The following is a 17,562-nucleotide window of genomic DNA, read 5'->3' on the forward strand; positions in this document are numbered from 1 at the left end:
TCTGGGTTCTTTACTCTGTTCCATTGATCTATGTGTCTGTTTTTGTGCCAATACCATACTGTCTTGATGACTGCAGCTTTATAATAGAGCTTGAAGTCTGGAATTGTGATGCCACCAGCTTTGCTTTTCTTTTTCAACATTCCTCTGGCTATTCAGGGTCTCTTCTGGTTCCATACAAATTTTAGGATTATTTGTTCCAGCTCTGTGAAAAAGGTTGATGGTACTTTTTTTTTCTTTTAAGATTTTATTTATTTGACAGAGAGAGACACAGCAAGAGAGGGAACACAAGCAGGGGGAGTGGGAGAGGGAGAAGCAAGCTTCCCACCGAGCAGGGAGCCCGATGTGGGGCTCGATCCCATGACCCTGGGATCATGGCCTGAGCCAAAGGCAGACGCTTAACAACTGAGCCACCCAGGCACCCCTCGATGGTACATTGATAGGGATTGCTTTGAATGTGTAGGTTGCTCTGGGTAGCATAGACATTTTAACAATATTTGTTCTTCCAATCCATGAGCATGGAATGTTTTTCCATTTCTTTGTGTCTTCCTCAATTTCGTTCATAAGTGTTCTGTAGTTCTTAGGGTACAGATCCTTTACTTCTTTGGTTAAGTTTATTGCTAGGTATCTTATGGTTTTGGGTGCAATTATAAATGGGATCGATTCCTTAATTTCTCTTTCTTCTGTCTCATTGTTAGTGTACAGAAATGCAACTGATTTCTCTGTGTTGACTTTATAACCTGCCACGTTGCTGAATTCCGGTATGAGTTCTAGCAATTTTGGGGTGGAGTCTTTCGGGTTTTCCACATAGAGTATCATGTCATCTGCAGAGTGGAGTTTGACTTCTTCTTTGCCAATTTGAATGCTTTTTATTTCTTTTTGTTGTCTGATTGCTGTGGCTAGGACTTCTAGTACTATGTTGAACAACAGTGGTGAGAGTGGGCATCCCTGTCGTGTTCCTGACCTTAGGGAAAAAGCTCTCAGTTTTTCCCCATTGAGAATGATATTCACTGTGGGCTTTTCATAAATGGCTTTTATGATATCAAGGGTCCCTCTATCCCTACACTGTGGAGAATTTTAATCAAGAAAGGATGCTATATTTTGTCAAATGCTTTTTCTGCATCAATTGAGAGGATCACATGGTTCTTGTCCTTTCTTTTGTTAATGTCCTTTCTTTTGATTGATTTGCAGATGTTGAACCACACTTGCAGCCCAGGAATAAATCCCACTTGGTCATGGTGAATAATCCTTTTAATGTACTGTTGGATCCTATTGGCTAGTATCTTGGTAAGAATTTTGGCATCCATGTTCATCAGGGATATTGGTCTGTAATTCTCCTTTTTGGTGGGGTCTTTATCTGGTTTTGGGATCAAGGTAATGCTGGCCTCATAGAATGAGTTTGGGAGTTTTCCTTCCATTTCTATTTTTTTAAGCAGCTTCAGAAGAATAGGTATTAGTTCTTCTTTAAATGTTTGTAGAATGCCCTTGGGAAGCCACCTGGCCCTAGACTCTTGTTTGTTGGGAGATTTTTGATTACTGCTTCAATTTCTTTGCTGGTTATGGGTCTATTCAGGTTTTCTATTACTTCCTGTTTCAGTTTTGGTGTTTATAAGTTTCTAGGAATGCATATTGCTTAATTTGCTGGCATATAGTTGCTCATAATATGTTCTTAAAATTGTATTTCCTTGGTGTTGGTCATAATCTCTCCTCTTTCACTCATGATTTTATTAATTTGGGTCCATTCTCTTTTCTTTCTGATAAGTCTGGCTAGGGGTTTATCAATCTTATTAATTCTTTCAAAGAACCAGCTTCTAGTTTCGTTGATCTGATCTACTGTTCTTTTGGTTTCTATTTCATTGATTTCTGCTCTAATCTTTATTATTTCTCATCTCCTGCTTGCTTTAGGCTCTATTTGCTGTTCTTTCTCCAGCTCCTTTAGGTGTAAGTTTAGCTTGTATATTTGAGACTTTTCTAGTTTCTTGAGAAAGTCTTATATTGCTATGTACTTCCCTCTTAGGACGGCCTTTGCTTCATCCTAAAGGTTCTGAATAGTTACGTTTTCATTTTCATTTGTTTCCTTGAATTTTTAAAATTCTTCTTTAATTTCCTTGTTGACCCATTCATTCTTTAGTAGGATGCTCTTTAGCCTCCAAGTATCTGAGTTCCTTCCAAATTTCCTCTTGTCATTGAGTTCCAGTTTCAAAGCACTGTGGTCTGAAAATATGCAGGGAATAATCCCAGTCTTTTGGTACCTGATTTGTGACCCAGTATGTTTTCTATTCTGGAGAATGTTCCATGTGTACTCGAGAAGAATGTGTATTCTGTTGCTTTAGGATGGAATGTTCTGAATATATCTGTGAAGTCCATCTGATCCAATGTGTCATTCAAAGCCTTTATTTCCTTGTTGATCTTCTGCTTAGATGATCTGTCCTTTGCAGTGAGCGGAGTGTTAAAGTCCCCTACTATTATTGTGTTGTTATCAATGTGTTCCTTTAATTTTGTTATTAATTGTTTATAGAATTGGCTGCTCCCAAGTTAGGAACATAAATATTTACAATTGTTAGATCTTCTTGTTGGATAGACCCTTAAGTATGATATAGTGTCCCTCTTCATCTCTTACTACAGTCTTTGGTTTAAAATCTAATTTGTCTGATATAAGGATTGCTACCCCAGCTTTCTTGTGATGTCCATTAGCGTGATACATTGTTCTCCATCCCCTCACTTTCAATTTGGAGGTGTCTTTGGGTCTAAAATGAGTCTCTTGTAGACAGCATTTGGATGGGTCTTGCTTTTTTGTTTTTTTTATCCAGTCTGATACCCTGTGTCTTTTGATTGGAGCATTTAGCCCATTTACATTCAGAATAACTATTGAAAGATATGAATTTAATGCCATTGTATTACCTGTAAAGTCACTGTTTCTGTATATTGTCCCTGTTCCTTTCTGGTCTATGTTACTGTGGGGCTCTCTCTTTGCTTACAGGATCCCCTTTAATATTTCTTGCAGGGCTGGTTTAGTGATCACAAATTCCTTAAGTTCCTGTTTGTCCTGGAAACTCTCTCTCCTTCCATTTTGAATGACAGCCTTGCTGGGTAAAGGATTCTTGGCTGCATGTTTTTCTCACTTAGTACCCTGAATATATATATCATGCCGGTCCTTTCTGGCCTGCCAGGTCTCTGTGGATAGGTTTGCTGCCAGTCTAATGTTTCTACCCTTGTAGGTTAAGGACTTCTTGTCTCAAGCTGTGTTCAGGATTTTCTCTTCATCTCCAAAATTTGCAAGCTTCACTTTTATATGTTGGGGTGTTGATCTATTTTTGTTGATTTTGAGGGGGGTTCTCTATTCCTCCTGGACTTGAATGCCTGTTTCCTTCCACAGATTAGGGAAGTTCTCAGCTATGATTTGTTCGAATATACTGTCTGTCCCTCTCTCTCTTTCCTCTTCCTCTGGGACCCCAATCAATTTAATATTGTTTTGCTTTATGGTATTGCTGATTTCTCGAAGCCTCCTCTCATGATCCCTTAGTTGTTTTTCTCTTTTCCTCAGCTTCCTTACATTCCAACATTCTGTATTCTGTCACTGACTTTCTCTTCTGCCTCATTTACCCTAGCCACTGGAGCGTCCAGTTTAGACTGCATCTCAGTTAAAGCATTTTTAATTTCGGCCTGATTAGATTTTAGTTCTTTTATTTCTTCACTAAGGGATTCTGTAGTGTCTTTTATGCTTTTTTCAAGCCCAGCTAGGATCTTTATAATCATTATTCTGAATTCCAGGTCCAACATTTTACTTATATCCATATATCATATAAATCTATGGCAGAGGGTATTACTTCTGGTTCTTTCTTTTGTGGTGAATTCCTCCTTCTAGTCATTCCTCTAGCTAGTCCAGAGACGAATAGATAAACGAGAGAACAAAAAAGAAATAAAAAATTAAAAATTAAAAAAATGTATCAACCACAACCCCAGCAAAATATACACTAGACAAATCAGAAGAGATCAAAAACCAAAAAAGTGGGGGAAAAGAATATAATCAAACAGGTTGACAGAACAGGGTGATACACTTGGTCCTGGGTGTATTTTGGTCTGTTTGTTAGAAGACACTTGATCCCACAATTGTAAAGATAGAAAAACTTATATATGTACAGAGATAAAATCGAATACAGTGAAAGGAAGCCAAAAATAAGAATATATCTATAAAATGTGAATGTAAAAATTAAAGTTAAAAAAAAACTTAAAAATAAAGAGTTGATAAAATAAGAAACTAGTTGAAAAGGAAAAAAAGAAAAGGAAAACTTAAAACTGAAAGATAAAAGAATCATGACAAAAATCTTGAATTCTATATATTATTTTCCCGTAGCAATGGAGTTTCGCAGTTCTTTATGCTCTGTAAACTTGGTATTGGCCTGATGTTCCAGCTGGTCTTCTGGGGGGAGAGGCCTGTTGCACTGATTCTCAGGTATCTTTGGCTGTGTGGGATTGCATCACCCCTTGCTTGGGGACCGGGCTCAGTGTAAGCTGCTTGGGGTTGTTCTATGTGGCTTTTGTTTCCTGAAGTCTTTCTGCTCAGCTTTAGAGGATGAAAATAAAAATGGTCCAGCCCTGATCTCCAGCCCCAGAGCTGAGAGATCCTGGCCCCCTCTCTTCAGTAAACCCTCAGGGAAAAGCAGTCTTCACTTTTGTGTGAGTCAAACTCTGCAGACTCCTGCGGTGTGCGCCGGTGCCAATCCTCCCGGGAAAGGGAGGGGGTCACCTTGGAGCTGCGCTTGCAGGCCCCTGCCTGGAGAGGGGTCACCCAATCCTGCGCACACCCATGCCGCCCCTCCCAGAGGAAGGAGGAGGGTTGCCGCAGTTTCTGCCCTTTGCAGGGTCCCTGTACAGAGTGGTCGCCCTATCATGCCGCAGTTTGCGGTTTATGGCAATCAGAGCTGAGAGCCCATTCCCGGGCTCGCTATTTGTAGCTGGTTTCCCGCTCTGATGCTTGGGAACTTTGCTGGCTCAGGCCCCCCCATTCTTTCTGTGACCCCAGGGATCTGAGACCACACTGTCCAACCTAGGATTCTGCCCCGCTGCGCCACCTGAGCACCTTTCAGGCAGGGATGTCTGTCACTGGAGCAGACTTCTAAAAGTTCGGATTTTGTGCTCCGGGGCTATATCACGTTCCAATGGCCAGTTTACAGAGACTCCCTCCCCCACCATTTATCTTCAGATATATCCCCTCAGATTCACTTCTCCGCACTGCCTACCTTGCAAAAAGTGGTTGGTTTTCTATTTGTAGGATTCCAGCAATTCTTTTCTTACATCTCAGGTTGAATTCACTGGTATTCAGAATGATTTGATAGTTATCTAGCTAAATTCAAGGGACCAGGATGAAACGAGGCCCCTACTCTTCCACCATCTTGCCTCCCTCCTAGCATTCCACAGATTTTAATAAAATATTTATGAAGCAGTTTTAAAATTTCCATTGACTTATACTTTCAAAGATTTTAATGCTTACTTTTTTAAAGGATTTATTTTAGGGACACCTGGGTGGCTCAGTCATTGGGCGTCTGCCTTCAGCTCAGGTCATGATCCCAGGGTCCTGGGATCAAGCCCTGCATCAGGCTCCCTGCTCAGTGGGAAGCCTGCTTCTTCCTCTCCCATTCCCCCTGCTTGTGTTCCCTCTCTCATTGTCTCTCTCTCTGTAAATAAATAAATAAAATCTTTTAAAAAAACAAATAAAAGATTTATTTATTTTAGAGAGGGAGAGCATGAGAAAGGGGCGGGGCAGAGGGAAAGAATCTCAAACTGAGAGTGGAGCCCCCACATGGGGTGGGGCTCAATCCCAGGACCCCAAGATCATGACCTGAGCCAAAATCAGGAGTCGGTCACTCAACCAACTGAGCCACCCAGGTACCCCTAATGCTTACTTTTAAACACCCTCAGGTTTGTTCATATTATAACAAAAGGCAGATTTTAAAATAATTGGAAGCATTTCAAGCACCATCAATCAACCTCCCAAGAGAAGTTGTAACCTTTGTGTGTAATTACATTTTTGTAACTAAATTTACTTTTCTTTTTAGTTACATTACAAGATATATATGGTACCAATTAATTATCAGCTTCAGACTGTACCTAAATCTTGTCACAAGTTGTTAATGAGCGTGATATTCTGTAAAAACCAATGCTTAAACAAATAATTATTGTACTGGTAGGTCTTTCATCCTGAAATAATCACTAACTTGCTATCACATCTTTTTCTTTCTTTCTTTTTTTTTTATTTCACAGCTATAGTATTAATTGGCAGATACCAGCTGCATGGTTAATCTGTATCTCACTGTCCTTTAATTCCTTCTCCAACCCACATACCATTTTCAGTACTCACTGCCTTACCTCCATGTCCCTTTGTTCCATTCTGTTACATCCACCCTCATATTTCCAAACTGGATCAACTGCTGCTGATTTTAGAACTGTTGGCATATTGTGATGGTGAGAATAAAAATATGTTCTGGGATATCTGAACATGTAGGTTAAGTAGAAGCCAAAGGATATTTTTCCACCCCAACTGCATCTTATAATCTCAGTAATTTCTCATTCACCCCTCATACCTTGACTAGCCCGTGGGACAGCGCTTAGTCAAAAAGAATCAGATGATATGAGTACGATAGTGTGCAGTTCCATTCAGCTGCAAGTGTTTAGTGAGCCCTACCCTCTGTGCAGCTTGTCTCAGCATTATGGGCCATGAAATGCCAGGTTCTCTTTTAAGATCAAGCATAGACTCAACCCCTCTCCTTGGTTAAGACTCGTAAGAATTTTAGGAGAGTCTCCAGCTGAGAAAGAATTGCTATACAAGTAACACCTACCTTTGCGACAACATGAATGAATCTAGAGGATATTACGCTAAGTGAAATTAGCCAGACAGAGAAAGACAAATGCTATATGACTTCACTTAAATGTGGAATCTTAAAGAAAGGTTGAACTCGTAGAAACAGAACAGGGAAAGAGTGGGGGAGATGGGGAGGTGCTGAGCAAAAGTACAAGCATTCAGTTAGAAGATGAATAAGTTCTAGGGGTCTAATGTACAGCATGGTGACTAGTTTATGCTACTGTGTTGTGTGCTTGAACTTTGCTAAGAAAGTAGACCTTAAGCATTCTCACATGTACACAAAGTAGCTTGATATAAGTTGATAGACGTGTTAACCTAATTGGGGTAATCATCTCATGAAGTATATGTTTGTCAGATATTCACATGATACTGTAGACTTTACAGATGTACAATTTGTCAATTATGCCTAAATAAGGCTGAAAAAATCAGTGATGCAGACTTTTCTGGTTGGGGTGAGATTTTCATAGATCCACAGAGCTAAAGATGGAATAAATATTAACATGGGTATCATCCTTCTAGAGTTTACAAAATATCTTTATTTTTTCTCCATTTGAGAGGCTTGCAGAAGTTAAATAACTGACTCTGGTTACTCAGTGTGATAGGCTGAATAAAGGTGCCCTAAAAATGTCCACACCCTAATCCCTGGCACCTGTGAATGTTACCTTACAGGGTAAAAGAGACTTCACAGAGGTAGAGGTAAAGGTAAATATCTTGAGTTGGGGAGATGATCCTGGATCATCTGGGTGGGTCCAAAGGAATCACTAGGGTCCTTATGAGAGAGAGCAGTAGAAGATTCCATGAGGGAAGGAAAAGATTGGAGTGATGGGAGGAAATGGTTATGAGCCAAGGAACGTGGGAGCCTCCAGAAGCTGGAAGAGGCAAGGAATGGACTGTCCCCTGTAGGGTCCAGAAGGGGGACCGTCACTGTAGCCCTGTAAGGCTCATTTTGGGCTTTTGAGCTGCAGAACTGTGAGAGAACAAATGTGTGTTTTAAGACACTAAATGTGTGGTAATGTGTTACAGCAGCAACAAGATTACTAAGGAAGCCAGGAAACGCTGGTATTTGCAGTGCCAGGTAGAACTGACATGCTCGTTATTCCGCACTCATCGTGCTTGTGCTGTCCATAGCTCTGAAAGTTCTCAAAATTCCACATCATCAGGTAAGTGTTATATCAAGTCCAAGTCTTTTCCAAAGAGGAAGCAAGACATCTTTGTAAATTGTATGGTTTAGAAATTTTCTTTCCAAATTATAGCTGTGAAGGGAAATTTCTACCTTTTTCAGTTGCCCACATAGGCAGTCTCTTTGGGCTTGGACAAATTTTTAATTATTCCTTGAGTAATTAGCATTCTTATATTAAGGATGACTAGAATTTCATAAAAAAATTTTTTTTTAAAGTTCTCTAATGGGATGGACTCAGTAGATCTTAAAATTATCCTGCTACTCTAAAATCTTATTTACACATTGTTTTGTTTTACACAGTTTCACTGAAAGTATAAACACCAAAATATAGTCTATATTGTAGTTTCTAAATCATGGTCCCATTTTTGCCTCCGATAAATCCTAATGTGATAATGATAGATTTGCCTTTTTGCAAAAATCCCTTCAGCCAATTTGGTGAGACTAAAAGAAAATTGAATTTTTTTCAGCAAGAAAGATTGTAAAGCTAATTTCTCTAATGCTTTATGATTCACATAAGCCAAAGTTAAAAGATTATATATATTCACATTTCAGAATTCTAGTGATTACTTGGGTTTGCTAAAAGAATTTCAGAAAGAGAAAAAAAGAGCAGTCAATCCTATTTCAGGGCAGACAAGTGGTATTATAGTTTAAAGAAGGTGATTTTTTTTTTTTTCACAAGACTTCACCCATGGGCATTGTTTTGGATGGATGTGGGAAATTGTGTCAGGAGTCAGAGAAACCATCTAAGAAAGAGAAGGAGGACTGTTCGGGCTGAGAATAGGAGGAGGGTTCCCATTGTGTCTGGCCTTGTTGGCCGGCCTCAAACAACTTCCAGAACATTCGAGTTTTAGGAGTGCCTGAGACCAAGAATATTTTATATGTAAACTCCAAGAATAGAAAGTAAAGAAAGAGAACCTCGGACTCACCCTCATGCCACTATAATCATAGTTCCTAGGACAGCGCTTGACACACGGCAGACACTCAGTAGGATTTGTGGAATCCATGCATGAGTGCATGAATGAATAAATATAAAAGCAGTTACTTCCCTGAATATTTTTTTAGTAACTAATGACATGTCTAAATGGCACTAAGCTTATTTACTCCTAGTGGAATCACCACCACTCTCAACAAGTATGTGAGATGGCAGGGTATATCGGATATTTTATCAAGTCAAGCATACTTTCTTTTTTTTTTTTTTTTTTAAAGATTTTATTTATTTATTTGACAGAGAGAGACAGCGAGAGCAGGAACACAAGCAGGGGGAGTGGGAGAGGGAGAAGCAGGCTTCCTGCAGAGCAGGGAGCCTGATGCGGGGCTCGATCCCAGGACTCTGGGATCATGACCTGAGCCGAAGGCAGACGCCCAACGACTGAGCCACCCAGGCGCCCCAAGCATACTTTCATTATCAAAAGATTTTCCTCTGAAAGCAATGCCTTCTCCAACTGAGCATATAACAATCTATTGTTCTCAAGTAATGAAGAATCCTATTATGGTTTTATATGTTTCATAACAACTAGTTGTTTGGGAGGCTACTTTGCAGACTCAGTGGTCTAAGAGGGGAGAGCAGGACACTTGGATCCAGGAGTTTCTATCCCCGAAATAGAGAGATGTCACCAGGAGGAGAATGTCGTTATCTCCAACCAATATGTATCATGTAATGTTCTTCATCATAAGTGAGCTGAGATTTTTGATTAGCATTTGATATAGATGAATGTGGTAAATACATAACTTCCTCCCAAATCATAAGTATCAATTTTTCCACAAAAGTCTGAATCTATGAAAAAGAATGCGGGCGCCTGGGTGGCTCAGTCCGTTAAGTATCTGCCTTCTACTCAGGTCATGATCCCGGGGTCCTGGGATCGAGCTCCGGGGGGCTGGACTCCCTACTCAGCAGGGAGCCTGCTTTTCCCTCTCCCTCTGCCCCTGCCCCTGCTTGTGCTCTCTCTTGCTCTCACGTTTGGTCTCTCTCTCGAGTAAATAAATCTTAAAAAAAGAAGAAGAAGAAGAACAGAATGCTGTTTCAAGCAGTGCCTCCGGCCTGCCTTCACAGACGTAACACATGTGTACTGGGATCTGGGGACAGTAATAAGGCAGAGGAAGTATGTGGCACATACATCTGTTCTGTCAGCCCTCAGACAAGCAGGGCAGCAAAGTTGAGGCCCTACAGGAAAGAATCTAAGCCAGAGGGAGAGAGTAAAGCATGATATACAATCTCCCAGTCACAGGCGGAGGGACAGTTAAGGGCATAAATGGAATGTGCAAATCTCAGGCAAGGTGACATTCCAGGGAGCTGGGTAAAGCCAGTTGAAGAGGGAGGGACTGGTCAGGCAGCAATGGGCTCAAGTGTGATTCTGGCACACGCAGAGTCCGGGGGGCTGTGTAGAGTTCAAGACAGAGGCAAGGGCATTGGTTAGGAACAAATAGCAGGAAGGGCATTTTAGGTTTTAAGTGGCAAGCCGATCTATAGGAAGACACAAAGTTGATCTTACTTTTGTGGGTTTTTTTTTTATTGTGATAAAACAGGCAAACCATAAAGTTTACCATCTTAATTATTTTTAAGTGTATAATTCAGGGGCATTCGGAGTATTCACAATCATTTGACACCAAAAGCAAAGGCAACAAAAGCAAAAATAAACATGTGGGACTACATCAAACTAAAAAGCTTCTGCACAGCAAAGGAAACCATCAATAAGATGAAAAAGCAACCTATCAAATGGGAGAAAATATCTTCAAATCATATATGAGGAGTTAATATCCAAAATATATAAAGAACTCCTACAACTCAATAGCAAATATATATATACATATACATATATACATATACATATACATATACATATATATATATATATATAGATATCTGATTAAAAATCGGCAGAAGAAGGATGCCTGGGTGGCTCAGTCAGTTAAGCGTCTGCCTTCAGCTCAGGTCATGGTCCCAGGGCCCTGGGATCAAGCCCCGCATCGGGCTCCCTGCTCAGCAGAGAGCCTGCTTCTGCCTCTGCTGCTCACCCTGCTGTACTCGCTCGCTCTCTCAAATAAATAAATAAAATCTTTTTAAAAAATCAGAAGATCTGAATAGACATTTTTACTAAGAAGACATACAAATGGCCAAAAGGTATGTGAATAGGTGCTCAACATCCCTAGTCATCAGGAAAATGCTAATCAAAACCATAATGAGAGATGACCTCACACCTGTTAGAATGGCTATCATCAAAAAGACAAGAAATAAGTGTCGGCGAGGATGTGGAGAAAAGGGAACCCTCGTGCACTGTTGGTGGGAATAGAAATCGGTGCAGCACTGCAGAAAGCAGGATGGAGGTTCCTCAAAAGATTAAAAATAGAACTATCATGTGATGCAGCAATTCCACTTCTATTAGTCTGAAGAAAACAAAAACACCAATTAAAAAAGACATATGCACCCTTATGTTCCTTGTAGCATTTTTTTACAATAGTCAAGATATGGAAGCAGCCTAAGCATCTATGGATGGATGAATCACACACCAGCAACCACAAGCTCTTGCCCAGACACAGAATGCCTTACCTTCTGGGAGCTCAGAGTCTGAGCGTTTGGAGCAAAGTGAGGCCTCCTATGCTGAACCATAAAAGAAAACAACTCAATTTAAAATAAACCTGCTGGGGCGCCTGGGTGGCTCAGTTGGTTAAGCGACTGCCTTCGGCTCAGGTCATGATCCTGGAGTCCTGGGATCGAGTCCCACATCGGGCTCCCTGCTCAGCAGGGGGTCTGCTTCTCCCTCTGCCCTCTTCCCTCTCGTGCTCTCTGTCTCTCATTCTCTCTCTCAAATAAATAAATAAAATCTTTAAAAAAAAAATAAAAAAAATAAAAAAATAAAATAAAATAAAATAAACCTGCTAAAGAGAATGGTAGAGTTGTTGAATCCTGACCTTTCACACCATTTGTCTAGTAAGAGAGAATCCACACGCACCTCTAGAATAAAGAGGTACTTCTTTAGAGAGCATGCCTGAATTGACCTGTGAGCACAGCAGGACTATTTTATATGCTCTGGTCAGTCTCTTTTTCAAACTCTGCTCTTTCATGAAAGTGATAATCACCAGAATGATTATTTAAAAGAAAAAAAATAGATTATTTCCCTCTGAGGATCCAGGCCCTCAGAAAGGCAGTCTTCCCACCAGCAGAAAGGCGATTTTGAGCTGCCGAGAGAGCCTGGCTTCAAATCTATCTTCGCTGCCAAATTCCCCTCAGCCTAGGGTCTACAGTTCCCTTAGGAGCAAGGCTTCGAGATTTGACGCACAAAATCTCCCCAAGTCACACTTCATATGCAGCAGCTCTTTGATCCTTGGACGACTAGCAGAGTGGTCTGGGGGAGCAGGGAAAGGGGGAATAGGGAACATCCAGTGCTGGGTATCAGAGGAACAGTCCTGACTGTGGGCTGAGCAGTTAAGCTCAACTGCCGATTGACCACTTGGCCTGGGCGGGTGGCTGCCAGTCTTCCATTTAGACAGGCCCACAGTGCCCCCTGCAGGGAGGAGAGCAGAGGTTTGGCTGGCTTTGTTCTAGGTTATTTCACTATTTGGGTAGAAACAGGATCGATAAGAAGCTGAAAAAATATGAAATGTCTCGATCTACCAGATATGGGATATTAGCTTTCCCAGCTTGACTCTGAGCTCGGCAAGTTTGTAGTCAACAGAATCAGGACATCGGGAATGACAATCTTTCTTTCAAAGGACAAGCAGAAGTCATTTAAAGTTTAATCTTAGAGAAACACATGACCCCTTTCCCTTCACCTTAATAGACATATCTTGCAATCTTCATGACTTTTATGATTTTTAATTCTGTATGCTTAATTTTAAATGATTATGATTTATGTATACCATACTTCATTTAATTTTTTATCAATCTATTGTATAATGCTTCAATGGCCACATAAGTCTATTAATATTAAGTTGCTGGATAATAATTTACCTAATCATATTTTTGTGCTTTGACGCTTTGGCCCATATCTAATCTACATGTTGTGTACAAATGACTTGTTTCCCTTGAATTAATTATTTAGGATAACAGCATAGTGACAGATGTGGCAGATGTGTAGATGCTGGAGGAATAAAGATTTGAATTCAGAACTGGACTTTTCCACTTTTGGGCAACATGCCCGTGGGAATATTAATAATCCTCTCTGAAGCTCAAATGTCTCTCTCTCTCTCAAATAAAATAAATAAAAAATCTTATAAAAAAAAAAGAGAGAGCAAGAAAGAAGAGGAAGAGTTCAGTGTAAAACAGACGGAGCCTGGAGGGACAGTGTCAGAGCACTGATACAGGAGAGAGCCCAGAGTGTACAGGAAAATCGGAGAGTGGAGGAAGGCGCTTTTAAAAGGTGTTGCCCCAGATTATGAATCATATCTCTCTAATGTTCTTCAGTGAATAAAAATAAAGAATGTAAACACTTTATAAAATTTGTGGCTGCTGATTCTGCCTCTGGAACGTGACTTTGCTCTGCAAACAGTGTGGATCCCTAGATGCATAGGAATTAAGCCATCATCATCAACTTTATTAGTATTATCACATACTTATTCATAGACTTGAGATGACAGTATGAGGAGTGAAATCATTTTCATGACTAATAGCATTTTTCTATTCAGAAAGAATGTTCTGGTTTACACTGATCCGACTGCCTTTCAAAAGGGCGTACCAAGCTCTTCCCCTGGTCATCTGCTGTGCCAGGGTCTCCCGCTGGTTGAATTAGGTCAGTCACCAAGTAGCCTCTCTCTAGAAACCTGAGCATGTCTGTGCTTACTGGTGGTGGGACTCACTTAATCTTGGGGGGGAAGGGGTGCTTCTGGAGAATGCTGTTGTCTTCATGAGAAGCAAAGGCAAGGCAAGGACTTGACAGCTCTTCTCTCCCCAGGCCACTTCCCTGGGCCCCCATGGCGGGGGCTGGGGGGAGGCAGCAGTCATTAACTTTTATTGTCTCAGCAACTCCACAGTAAGTGTATATAACTGTATCACAAATCACAAAAAGTCTAATCTAGATTTACCAAGCTGATGAGAACAGCAGTTTCAGCCTTGAAGGGATCCAATTCTTAAAGGCTTCTCAAGGACTTCTGCTTTCAGAGTTCAAGCCAGAGATCTGTTATCTTCTTGACCTGAATACCTAGTGAAAAGCTAAAAACAAACAATATCTGTATTAACTCAAGTTTACAATGAAATGGAAAGCAAAATTTAGAACAAGAGCAGAACCATGGATGTAGACCAGTTCACGAGAGTCATAAAACATTACCAGCTCTGTAAATAAATAATGCCCCTGGCCAGAGTAAATAATTAGCAAGTATCCATCTTTGCATCATGAATAGCAGTAGAACTGAGAATATTCACTTACAAAAGCAATGGCCACTCCAGTACCTCAGTCTAATTAAAGACGAAAAAATTATAAGACATCTAGAAAAAGGAACTGTTTAAGTCACCACCAATGTATACTGATAAAAGTCATGGAGTAATACAATAGCTTCTGCCCACAGGAATAATTCATGACACGGCCACGAGAGTCAAGGCATTGTGTTGATAAGTTTTGTGTGACATTGGGATCTCTTTAGTAAAATATGATAGATGTTTCTGGAAATGTGAAGTAGTCAAAGATGTCATTGAGTGAGTAGCTTTCAAAAAAGAAATTATTTCATATATTTATGCCATTTTAAAGGGAAGCTTGAAGTTCTATTGAATTGATTAAATTTAGCAGAGAATTCTGGGCGCCTGGGTGGCTCAGTTGGTTAAGCGACTGCCTTCGGCTCAGGTCATGATCCTGGAGTCCTAGGATCGAGTCCCACGTCGGGCTCCCTGCTCAGCAGGGAGTCTGCTTCTCTCTCTGACCCTTCCCTCTCATGCTCTCTCTCTCTATCTCATTCTCTCTCTCAAATAAATAAATAAAATCTTTAAAAAAAAAAAAAAATAAATTTAGCAGAGAGTTCTAATTCAGAAGCATTAGATGAAAAGAAGTTTGGAATTCTTGAGATGCAGGGCAATGGCTAGAATAGTGAAGCCTGAAGCATAGTAAGCCTTACTCTCACCCTTACACACACACACACACAGCACATACTAAAAACATACATGCAATTTTTAAAATTAGTCATAATGGCCATGAATGGAAAAGAGATGCCTTAGTACCTGGGAGGGCCATTGGGTGGGCAGAACTGGGAAGGGCTGGGATGAGTGGCTGGCTTCAGCAAGCTTGTCTACAAGTGCAACTTGGATCTTTTTAGTACTGGGGCGAAATCCCGCCCCCCCCCCCCCCATGCAATCACCACCAGCAGCAGCCCCTCTGCTTCATCTGTTCCCACTGGCCTCCCCCTGACTCACTCCTCTTCCTGCCAAGTGCCAAAACTCTCTGAGCAGGAAGGGAAGTGGGAAGGAGGGGCAGGTAACAGAAGAGTGGAGCTTGCCTTATCAGCTTGAAAGAGGGCCACTAATGGAGCACCTGGCTGGCTCAGCTAATAAGGCATGTGACCCTGGGGCGCCTGGGTGGCTCAGTCGGTAAGCGTCTGGCTTCGGCTCAGGTCATGATCCCAGAGTCCTGGGATCAAGCCCCGCATCGGGCTCCCTGCTCAGCGGGAAGCCTGCTTCTCCCCCTCCCACTCCCCCTGCTTGTGTTCCCTCTCTCGCTGTCTCTCTCTCTCTCTCTGTCAAATAAATAAAATCTTTTAAAAAAATACAGGTCTCATCTTTAAAAAAGAAAAAAAAGGCATGTGACCCTTGATCTCAGAGTTATGAGTTTGAGCCCCACGTTGAGGGTAGAGTTTACTTAAAAAAAAAAGAGGGCTGCTAAATAAGCCTCTAGGATTGTTTTGTTTTGTTTAAATGCTGGATATCAGGCTCTAACAAGAGATCAGGTTTGATTCCTCCTATTGGCAGATAAAAAGAGAATAGGGTATGTAACTATACCTCTAGCGTAAGGTATCAGCCTTTTAAGAAATTAAGTCATATAAGTACCTTAAGAAATTATGGTTTTTATTTCATACAAATAAACACCCCTTCTTCCTCTTTATTGCTACACCATAGACTTACAGCATCATTTATTCTCAAGACCCCTCTTTGGAGATAGGGACCTGAGAACACACTGATTATAAAGAAGCGTTAATTGAAAAGCATTTCCTGTGATTAGGGGTATAAAGCTGTTTCTCTGTTACTAAAGACTATCTACTAAATACCACAAAATAAAAATTTTAAACGGAAGAACCCTTCCTTCCACAATCTTAGGTTCACATCCTGCAAAGATGAGCACTTGGTACAACAGGCCCGCTACTGCCCCTCTATGCGCGTTAGCTGAACGCGCTGCGAACGTTCGGCCTCGCTACCCTCGCTTGACTGGCCTCGCATTCTTCCATTCATTTTGTGTTCTGGGCAGCACGGAACTTTTGGCAGAGTTTTGGACCACAGTGGCCGAGGGATTAAAAAAGGGATATGCGCGAGAAATACTTCTTAATCTGCTGCCAAAATAAAAGCAAACAAAAGGAAAACGGTCATGCTAGGTATTAAAATGCAAGCTTTACCGGGGTTGAAATCCTGCCAAGGGAACAGAGAAATCGGTGGACAATCGGTTAGGAATAGGTGGGAAGTGCTTTGACATGAAGAAAAACACCATTATCATCAGGACTTGCTGACAGTCGACAAACAGCAGAGGGGAGAAGCCATTGCCTGAGGCCCGTTCTGACTTGAAGGGATTTGAAGAGAATCGAAGCTGGGGATAGGTCTCCAAGGAATTCTGCTAAAAGCAGTGGTTTTTTCCTGGACCAACAGCATCAGTCTTACTTAGAACTTAAAACCATTAACTCTTGGCCTCGCTTTCCCTACCAAATTAGCAAGGCGATTCTAATGCCCGCTGGTTTGGGAACCACGGAGTTACGTTTCAGCTGGGCTCCCATTTCCATGCTGCGTCCCGGGGCATGTGCGCGCGTCTATGTTTAGAATTTTGGTTTGGAATAGAAACCTTTATATTTTTGCTTGTTTTAAGCCGGGGATGTTAGTGGAGGAATAATAAACACAAAGTGGAGTCGCTAAGTTACAATAAGTAATCTAAAATGATAGAAAAAGGCGAAAATAGGCAAATACTTTTTTGTTTTTATATTATTTTCCTTAACAGGCAAGTGCGAGTCACCTGAAATTCTCTTGACTTAAACATCATATTTGTTTTGATTTGGGAGGAACCTTAGGAACATCTGTTACCACCTCCTGGTTTTACAGATGAGGAAGCCTATGGGGTAAGGACATACCGACGAGCCCACGTTAATCGGAAATTCACCATCCTAATTCTAAGGCAGAGGGATTACAGGTAAAAGTTTAAATTCAGTGGCTATTCTTGATTGGGAGGGAAAAATAAAACGTTTATGCACGTTTTGTAAAATTAAATGGGTCGTTTCACTGTCCTCCCCATCTCCTGGCTGCTGCCCGCGGCTGGTGGCTAAGATTCGGATCATGAGAGGAACACATCTATCTCTCAGGAGGCCGAGGCTCAGCGGAGCAGACCGTGGCCCCAGCTGCAAGGCTGCCTTTGCCAGA

The sequence above is a fragment of the Phoca vitulina genome, unplaced genomic scaffold (assembly GCF_004348235.1).
Source record: "Phoca vitulina isolate PV1807 unplaced genomic scaffold, GSC_HSeal_1.0 scaffold5, whole genome shotgun sequence".
NCBI classification, from domain to species: Eukaryota; Metazoa; Chordata; class Mammalia; order Carnivora; family Phocidae; genus Phoca; species Phoca vitulina.